This window comes from Solanum pennellii, chromosome 12 (assembly GCF_001406875.1).
Source record: "Solanum pennellii chromosome 12, SPENNV200".
Taxonomy (NCBI): Eukaryota; Viridiplantae; Streptophyta; class Magnoliopsida; order Solanales; family Solanaceae; genus Solanum; species Solanum pennellii.
In genome coordinates, this window is record NC_028648.1 from 57,022,242 (window position 1) to 57,032,109 (window position 9,868).

A 9,868-nucleotide genomic window follows, 5' to 3' on the forward strand; every position below is an offset into this window, starting at 1 on the left:
AATTATGAATTAAAGGTTATGATCATGTTAGGAATGCTTTTAGGTGATTAGAAATAGCTTAGATTAGTTAGAATCTAAAAGGAATGAAGGTGCACTTTAAACAAACTCAAACGGAGCTATCGGAGGCAAAATGGACTAGGCAGATGACCCCTGGGGCTATGGGTGGCACGGAGACCCAAACCTTGACGGAAAAAATGGGTTTGGGGCGCTCTGTCTGTTGTGCCAAACCAGGCCCCAACCAAGAAATCCTGCCGAGCAATTTTGCTCGTTTTCTTACCCTAAATCGCCTAAATTAGAACGGTTTCTTCCCCAATCATTTGGATTCGATTACTTAAATTAATTACACTCTAATATACTGGAAAAAACGCTAGAATTACTCCACCTCTCTAACTGGTGTACATTCTCTTAATGCTCTCTTACTCATGTGACATAGCCACACCACTACCCTTATCTAAAGGTTAGGTTCTCTACTACTCATATTATTGCAACAACCATCTCGATTCCTCACCTATTATATGTCAAACCTACCATATCAAACTTCAAGACTAATATCATCACCATTTTGTTGACATTCTTTTGGATCGTGGCATTCATCACAAACTCAAGCTTAATTTTCATTACTAAACCCGAATGTCAATACGATTGCTCACCTACTATACCATACCTCAATTCTACTATGGCAATTTGGAAAAACTTGCCCACTAGGACTATATGACAATTAGTCAATCCTTACTTCTTAGTCTACATACTCTAATTACCATCACATTCCACTTCACAACTTAAGTACTACTTACTCACTTACTTTGCATTCTCTTTCAAATAGCTCTATCATTATCTAAATAAGAGGTTCTCCTTTCAAAATTCATAAGCCTAGATTAGATCTATCACTTTATCAAATACTTTTTCTCTTTTATTCACCACTTACACTTGGTTATTACCTATACAATGACACTTCATCACAAACTCCTTTTTTAGTTAAGGTATACTGTAACTCATATTGTCTTGCAACACTTACTCTACATCCTATCCTAAACTCTTCACAACTCTACACTTCTTCGTCTACCCATAAGGAAAAAACTTTTCATTAATGACTTACTAGGTACATGACTATAGTAATATCGATCTTCAAACCCAGTCTCCCTTTCTAGGATTACTAAACCGCTGCATACTTTCCTCTAACGCTGGGCTCTTTCACTACTACTTCTCATGATATCCTAGCTTATGCTACCTTTTTGGGTCAATATACTACCCATGCTCTAAACATACTTTCTCATAAATATCTCAACTGAAACAAGATTTAAGGAAAAGAGTACAACTCGCTTTTAGCTCAAACGCATGATTCATAAGAATATAGGTACGTTCCTCTAAAATTGAACACTTAACTTATTCTTGGGTTTCTCTCACACCCCTATGCAGTCTCATGACTTTCTCAAGACTCTTGCTAAGAACAACTCATCCATAAGGATCTTTAAACTTTACTTTTCAACTACCTCTAGTACGATGGATAGTCAAATGAATAAGAGAACGCACGAGTTACAATACATCTCTATGACTTACCTCTTTCGCACGATTAAGCGTATGCAAGAAGGGAAACTTTTCTTAAATACCTATAGTACCTCATTCATAAAAGTGAGATCCTCACAACCATAATAAGTTCCTATTGACACGACTTCACAAACACCCTAGGACACATAAACCTTTGCGCTGACACCAAGTTTGTCACGACCAGAGCCTATACCTAGGACATGGCCGGCACTCAAAGACCATTGTTGGTTCCCAAGCGAACCCTCATCCTGGCTGCTACAAGCGGAAGACTTAATTAAGCATACAAATCTTGAAAAGTGAAATAAAATTTATAAACTCATCTTTTGAAACTTTTAACTCAAATAAAAAACTTTGAATAAAGTAATATATTCAACTAGCCATAAAATATGCAACATTAGTCTTTCAAACATTTAATAAAATAAATGATAATATAGACTCCTCAACTATAATGACTATCGATGAAGCCTAACTGATAAAGATGGAAGTCGAGACAAGAACCACGACCTCCTAGATAAGCTGAAAGTAAATGAAATCCTCCAAAAACAAGGAGACTCACCATGGATAACTAGAACTCTGGAATGTATCAACGAAGTTCCTGTTGAAGATCTTGAATACATGTGTCTGCATTATCAAAAAATGCAGGCCAAATGGCTCAGTACGTGGAATGTACGACCATGTAAGGGTAATTCTAAAGCATAACATAAGATTGATACTCGAATAAAAAGATGGAAACATACTTACCTCTTCTCAAACTTGAAAGTCAAGGAATACTCAAGAATAAGATACTGAAATCAGAGCTCAAATACTGAACTCAAAGATGTGATACTCGACTCAGGATACTCAACTCAAAATACTAAACTCATGATACTTAACTGCACTCATTTCAATATAAAAGCAGTTTAAAACAAGTGAAATATAAAGAAAAGTTATTTAAAAACATGATGTTAACTCAAAATAATTATATCATAAAAATATATCATGCTCCCTCTCTACGTCTACTTGTGCAATATATGAATGAAGTCTCATACTCCCATTCATACTAAGGAAAACCCCTCGAGGAACCATGTAATATCGCATCTGTAGGAGTTTCTCTAACCGACAACCATCACTATGAGCCTAAGTGATGATACAACGTCTTACCTCACGTTGCAAGAGGACCATCCTACACCTTGCTATCGATATAGGACCTTACTTAACTTAGTGGATCCACTAGCTCTCCTTACGTGATTATCTAAAAAGTATGACACATAAATTCCCATGTTGGCTACATGGTTTACATGGGGACTTGAATTAATATGAACTCTCATTTCTACATCGGTACTCAATACTACTCCCAAAAATGTACTTTAGCTCATACTTTTAATAAACTTCCTTTCTTTGGGTTGACATAATTTACTGAAACCATTAGCTTTATAAAGATCCTTTTTGGAATCAATGTTCCCCTTTTAGTTCAAAACTCTTTTGGAACTTCTAGTTCCCCTCTTTACTCAAATGTGAAACATTTGTAAACCTATAGGGAATACTTAGTTCCCATATATCTTTTTCAGCAATGAACTGAACTCTTGCTCTTTACTTAACTTGAAACTTTGACTCTTAAGGAATACTTAGTTCCCTTATAGCTTTTGAGAAATGAACTCAACTCTTTACTCATTCTTGACTTGAAATTTAAGTCTTTGAAACAAAGTAAAAACATTTGTGAAAGACTTCAGAAAACTTTATCTTGCTTTACTCTTAACTAATAGACTTGACTCTTAACTTCCATGAATTGAAGTATGGATTCAAGGTTCATGATCTCATGTTTATGGATGATTTCATGATTTTCAACTTGGAGGGTTCATGTGGAATTATGATCATGAACTACTAAACTCGAGAACTAAAAGATACTTCTTAACTATAGATTGTTCGACTTATAGGGTTCATACAGAATTATGGACATGAACCATTCAACTTGAAGGTCTAAGTAACTAGATGGAACTCATGTATATGAATCTTATCATTCTCTTATTTTCTTCCTCAAAATCTAGTTCAAATCAATGATGGATCTCAAAGAATTCACAATTGAACTTAAAAACTTTCTTTAACTCTACTCTTAACTCTCTTTTGAATGTGAATTATGCATTCAGGAGTAATAGTTCATGATACGAAGGATCTAGGTGATATTGTAGACTCATGAATACATAGCATTCACTTCTATACTTACTTGCTTGAGTCTTGAAAAGAGTTACTAGAAGTTGTGGAAGACTCCTCAAAATTACTTTCTTAGATATTTTTAAGAATTCTCAAAACTTAACTATCAACTATACCTTGAATTGGAATTATAAATTCAAGGTTATGATCATGTTAGGACTGATTTTAGATGTTTATAAATAGCTTAGATTAGTTAGAATCAAAAAGGAGCGAAGGTGCACTATAAACGAACTCAAACGGAGCTACCGGAGGCAAATTGGACTGGGAAGACGACCCTGGGGTTATGGGTGGCGCAGAGACCCAACCCTTGATGGACAGATATGGGTTTGGGGAGCTCCACAAGGCGCACCACGCTAGGCCCCAACCCAGAAATTGTGCCGAGCAATTTTGCTCATTTTCTCATCTTAAATCGCCTAAATTCGAACAGTTTCTTCCCCAATCACTTGGATTCGATTACTAAACTTAATTTCACTCTAATATACTTAAAGAACACTAAAATTACTCAATTTTATCTCAAGAAATCACCAACACTCCAACATAACAAGATTTAGAATGAACTTCAAGAACACCTTTCAAGAACTCATCATGAACTCTTATTTTTAAACTTTAAGCATGACATTTCCCTGTGGAAGATTAAATACCTTAGGTATTAGAGCCATGGCAAAAATACACAACTAGACTCAAGAATGTCGACGGATGCCTTCATCGTTACCTCTTTTCTCTTCTTTTCTCTTCTTGCCTCTTCATGAACTCTCAACTAAAACACTAAGCGTAATTTTGGATTATGAAGCTGAACCTAAAAGGATTATAACCTCAAAATATGACTAAAAATGAATTAAATCTGATTGGGTAAGGAAAGGACTAAAATACCCCTCACAAAGGCTAATTTTTCTTAACTGGACAACCTAACTTCAAAAAGACATATCTCACTCATCCGAACTCAGAATTTAGCAAACTCGGTAGCTTTGGAAAGATAAATTAAAGATATTTCCAATGATATCTTGTAAGAGATAATTAATTGAGTAAGAAACTTAAGACTCGGAAAATTTTGGTCGGACATTTCTGTGATAGTGACTTGTATATTTCTGGGAATTTCTGGCAGGAATGGGTTTACGATATCCTCATTCATAGCAACATATCACATAAACAGTTAAACCACATATATCGCGTCCTAAACATGCTTGTGACCCTTTTATGCCAAGGGTAGGCCTAACGAATTGAACGATTTATATGCTTTTTTAACCCAATTTATTATCCCCAAAATACTTTATTAATAACATCCAAAATGTCTGGTAAACATAAAACAAAGATATAGCTCTGAAAATAAATTATAAAACAAAGTACAAATAAAGCAGTCCCACCCAGGGGATGGCAAATAAAATTCAAGCTTCCTCTGATCCTTCGCCAAGTCTGGTCCTTTTGGCGATGTTGACCTCTTCCCACATAGCATATCTGTTTGTACAGAGATGATCTCTCGCCAATCGAGATCCTTCTTAATGTCTGAACCCCTCTATCGACTGAATCTGTTGTTCCATGCTATCATATAGCTCTGTCATGCACTGTCTGGATCTTCGTAGCTGTTGTTTCAATTGAGCTATGTCTTTGGCATCTTATGAATGACGACGTTGATGCTCTAATTCATTCTTATCAAACTTATCTTGAAGTTGGTGAAGTCAAACTTAATGTTTGGCTCCAACATATGCAATAATGTGAGGAACATTTGGAGCAGGCTCAATAGTTCCAGCAAGACTCTTTTTCAACCATTCTTTGTACTCCCTAGAACATTCTTGACGAAACCTGTGTGGTACAGGTTCGCCCAACACTCTTCGAGATCTCCATATCCTACGTATGTCTTCAGCAAATGCAACTCGTTTATTCTTGTGGTCGGTTGCAAATTTCCTCATATCTGCGATCTGGGGCAACTCTTGTTTCCCTCCTAGCTGCCTTAGGACTCGACCGGAGCATATAGTCTAGTCCCTCTTAACCCAGCAAATACCAAGTAAGGGACTTTTTCTGTTCGAAACACCATATTCTTAGTTACCACCAAACTGTCTATTTACCGCTGTACGTCTTCTTCTCTCAGCCCTCGAAGCCTCAAATACCAAAAACTTTCTCTTCCTTTCTTATTGCAACTATTGTGGTACAACCACCAATTATGACCATGTAGTTCGTCTGACCGCTTTAGGAGATTTGATTCTTTTAGATTATGAGTCTTGATCAAATGTCGCATCATCCACCACTGTAGTATCAGATTACCCCCTTGAAAGAAGTGTTCTCCGCTCTGACATTTGTCTAAAGCCCTATAGATGTCGGCCAAAATCATTGACGCTAAAGTGTAGTACTTTTTTGATGATTTATAGTCCACTCCGTAGAAGATGGCATGAGTGACCATAAACACGCTAGGATGAATAGTGTATTTTGTCCCTTGAGGGAAAACCATCGTTCTGAGTAAACATATTCCAAATGTGAGGGGACGCGTCTCTTTCCATTTTTCTTTTGAAACGAACTCGTCTTTATATTTCTTATAAGCCCTTGCACGTCTGAATCGATAATATAATTTTCTGAAAGGTATGTTTGGGGCGGGAGCTTTTCCATCCACTATGTTTTAACCAATGACAATTTTTCTCTAATTTTGGCGAAATCCCATATTATAGGATTTAGGAGATCTCTGTCTGGATGTCGTTTCCTTTTGTTGCACATAGAGACGCTTTTGTAACTCGTGAGCACTTCTTCTGTTGTTGGCGTCAACTCCACTTCCCCAAATCGAAAGACCATATGCTCGCTATCCCAGAATTTCACCATTGTTCCAATTAGGCCAGGCGAAGCATTCATCTCTAGCAGTGACGGGAGGTAACCTATGTGTTTCTGAACGATCATTTTGTCGTCGTTGTTCATGAACCTCCACCATACTTTAAGGAAGGGATTAGGGACGGTAACCATTCTTGTTTTCAACGGCTCGTGTGTCGGATTCATCCTGCAAAAATAGCAGACAAAGATTAGTTAACCCCCACCCCTTAGACAACAAATCATTTTAAAAAAACACATACATCCTTCAATTATCACATAAGAACGGTTGTCTATTTTTGGCAATTTGGACCAAGTAGACAAAAGGTGGACTTCTAATGGGCCCCACACACCTTGGGTGTTGGATCGTCCTAGTTCAAATGCTCCTAAATTTGGGATTTTGGCTCGATTTTACTCTAGTTGACTATGAGTGGCTTTTAAAAAGACAGGGAACCCAAACAGACAATTTGGGCTGGAACTCACGACAACCATTGGACGCATAACGAACCAATAAATTGCCGCTAACTCCGAAAGAATGTGAGTATAAAAAAGTCCGGTTGCGGTTCCGCACACCGTCCTTTAATATACTATACAATATATATCATAAATATGTCATGATATGCAATGTCAGTTTATAATTTAAGCAATTTAATCACATATAAACAATTCAATAATAACAATTAGTCCAAATAGTCAAATCATTTTGGTTAGAACTTAATTATTCTCCAGCGGAGTCGCCAGTTCTGTTTTACTTAAAAATATATAAAAGTAAAAAAAATGACTAAGTTTCAAAAAATCAATTAATCTTATGATTGAAGAAAAACCGATTTTCCAAATTAACAAAGTCACCACTTGATTTTTAGTAAAAATCAAGAAAACTTAAAATTTATTTTTTCAAAAGATTTAAAACAGATAAAAATCAATTGAAAAAGGTTTGAAGTTCAAATGTACATTTCGAGAAGGTGTTAGGCCCTCGGGATGTCCGCTAACTTGCGGTTGATCGGCGATTTGACTAAAAAGACCTTTTTTCAAATATTAACTAAGTAATGAGAAAATTCACCTACTTACCTACTTACCTCTTTTGTTATTATATATATTATTATTTATTATTGCTATATTTTATTTTATTTTTCAAACTATTTCAAAGGGAAGTAATTAGAGGGGATTATCTTGGGGAAATAAACTAAAGTGCTAACAAGATCTATAAAACAAAATAAATAGTAAAAATAAATGTTTATAAATATATACATGTAACAAGAAATGGCTATCCTTAAGAAAGCAAGAAAAATCAACCAAAATGTTAGTCAATGTAACAAAAAGTGTAAATTAGGTATATAGCATTTTGTATAGTAATATTCTCAAGTTATAGCATTAGAGTCTGAATTTCAGTGTATAACATTTAATATCTCAATCTATAGCATTCTATTAATAAATATAATGTTAATTATAATTTATTAAAAAGAATTGTTATTAACAATTAATAAAAAAAAGGAATAAACTAACAATGGATAATTAATATACCTAATTAACACACAGACAAACTAATAATGGAAAATGGGATACTTTATTAATTACATTAAATGTAGTTAGCACGTTTTGAAACTGTACACTAGCATGTTTTAAGGGATTTTAATTAAAAATTGATATTAGATTAACACTTTTTTAGGGATATCAAAAAATTTTAGATTAGCATCATTGCCTGGAATATCTCTAGTTAGTTTAAATGATATTAGTTTTTTTGATTTAATTCCTTAAAAAACTCTACCAAATTTTAACGATTATTTTCAGATTTGCAGATTATTTCCAGATTGGCATTTGGAAACCTATTTGCATCATCGTTACAATTCATCTTTTTTTCAAATTTTCACGATTATTTTCAGATTGGCATCAACGTAAAAGTCATTTTTCCCAAAGTTTCACGATTATTTTCATATCTGCATATTTCAGTTCGTTTTTTTTAGTAACCTGATAAATTTTGGCGTTTGAAACAATTTGATTTGATCTGATGGAGAACATTATGTCAATATTAATTAAACATGGTTTTAATTATGATTTGTTACTTTTAATTATGAATTGTTGATTTTAATTAATTTGATGTTTTTTTACATGTAGAACAATGTTCGATTTTTTTGATAACTGTATTATCTGAAAACAGTTTGTATATTTCTTTTTTTTTAATGAAATAGTTATGTTACGTATACCGTGTTTGAAGTCTGAAGTTTGTATTATTAGTGTATGAAAAGTATATGAAACGTGTATCAATTGTTTATGAAAGTCCTTTTTTTTAAAAAAAAGAATATTCTAGTTTCTATTGAAATTAGAATATATGTTTTTGTATTAATTTTGTATTGATAAATTGTGTTTGTTTAATTGGAGTAGTTTGTAGGACAATGAATAATATATTAAATGTGTATGAAGTATGTATGAATTATATGAATTAATTATAAACGGTCATCTTCTTCCCAAAAGTTTTTCAATTTAAAGTTGTGGTAAAAATTTGACTTGGGGACTTTGTCAAAGTCTCCGAAATTTTCTGCAATTAATCTATTTGGAACAGATGGATCAGAAACAAAATCAGAAATTGGTCCAGATTTTAGACCGATTACAACAACCAACTCTTTTAAGTCAAAATGTAACTCTGTACCATTTACATTGATAATGAACATGTCATCCCTGCCAGTTTCAGATTCAAGAAGGAAAGTATGACGCAACAATTGACATCGAATTTTTATGTTATGTAAATCATAAAAAAATTCAAATGGGATTTCTTGTAAAAATTGCTGAAACTTATCTTGACCGAGGAAGGTCAACAAATCAGCGAACACAATCATGTTGACACAGAAAGATAAATGTGTTTGAACCTTCTTCTCCTATAAAATTTGTAAAACTAAATTATTACTTTTTATATACTAAAAAATTCCTAGAAAAAAATCATATATACAATGCTATATTAAATTGACATTCAATTAATTCATACACAAATCATACAAATTATATACAAAATTCATACATGTTAATACATATTCGATGGACATTTAATTCAATTCATACAGAAATCATACAAACTATATGCCTCAGTTCATACACAATTCGAACAATATTAATACATATTCAATTTAAAAAAATAATTAATATGTGACTTTTAAACTACAAACTAATCTCATTTAGTATGAATATGTCACTTCATACATCATAATCAAAAAATAAAATATACAGTTGCAATATTTATTATAATAGTCAAAATTATAGGATACACAACATTAATACATCATTTATACACATATTTTACTGTCACGACCCTAAACCGAGCCGCGACTGGCACCCACATTTACCCTCCTATGTGAGCGAACCA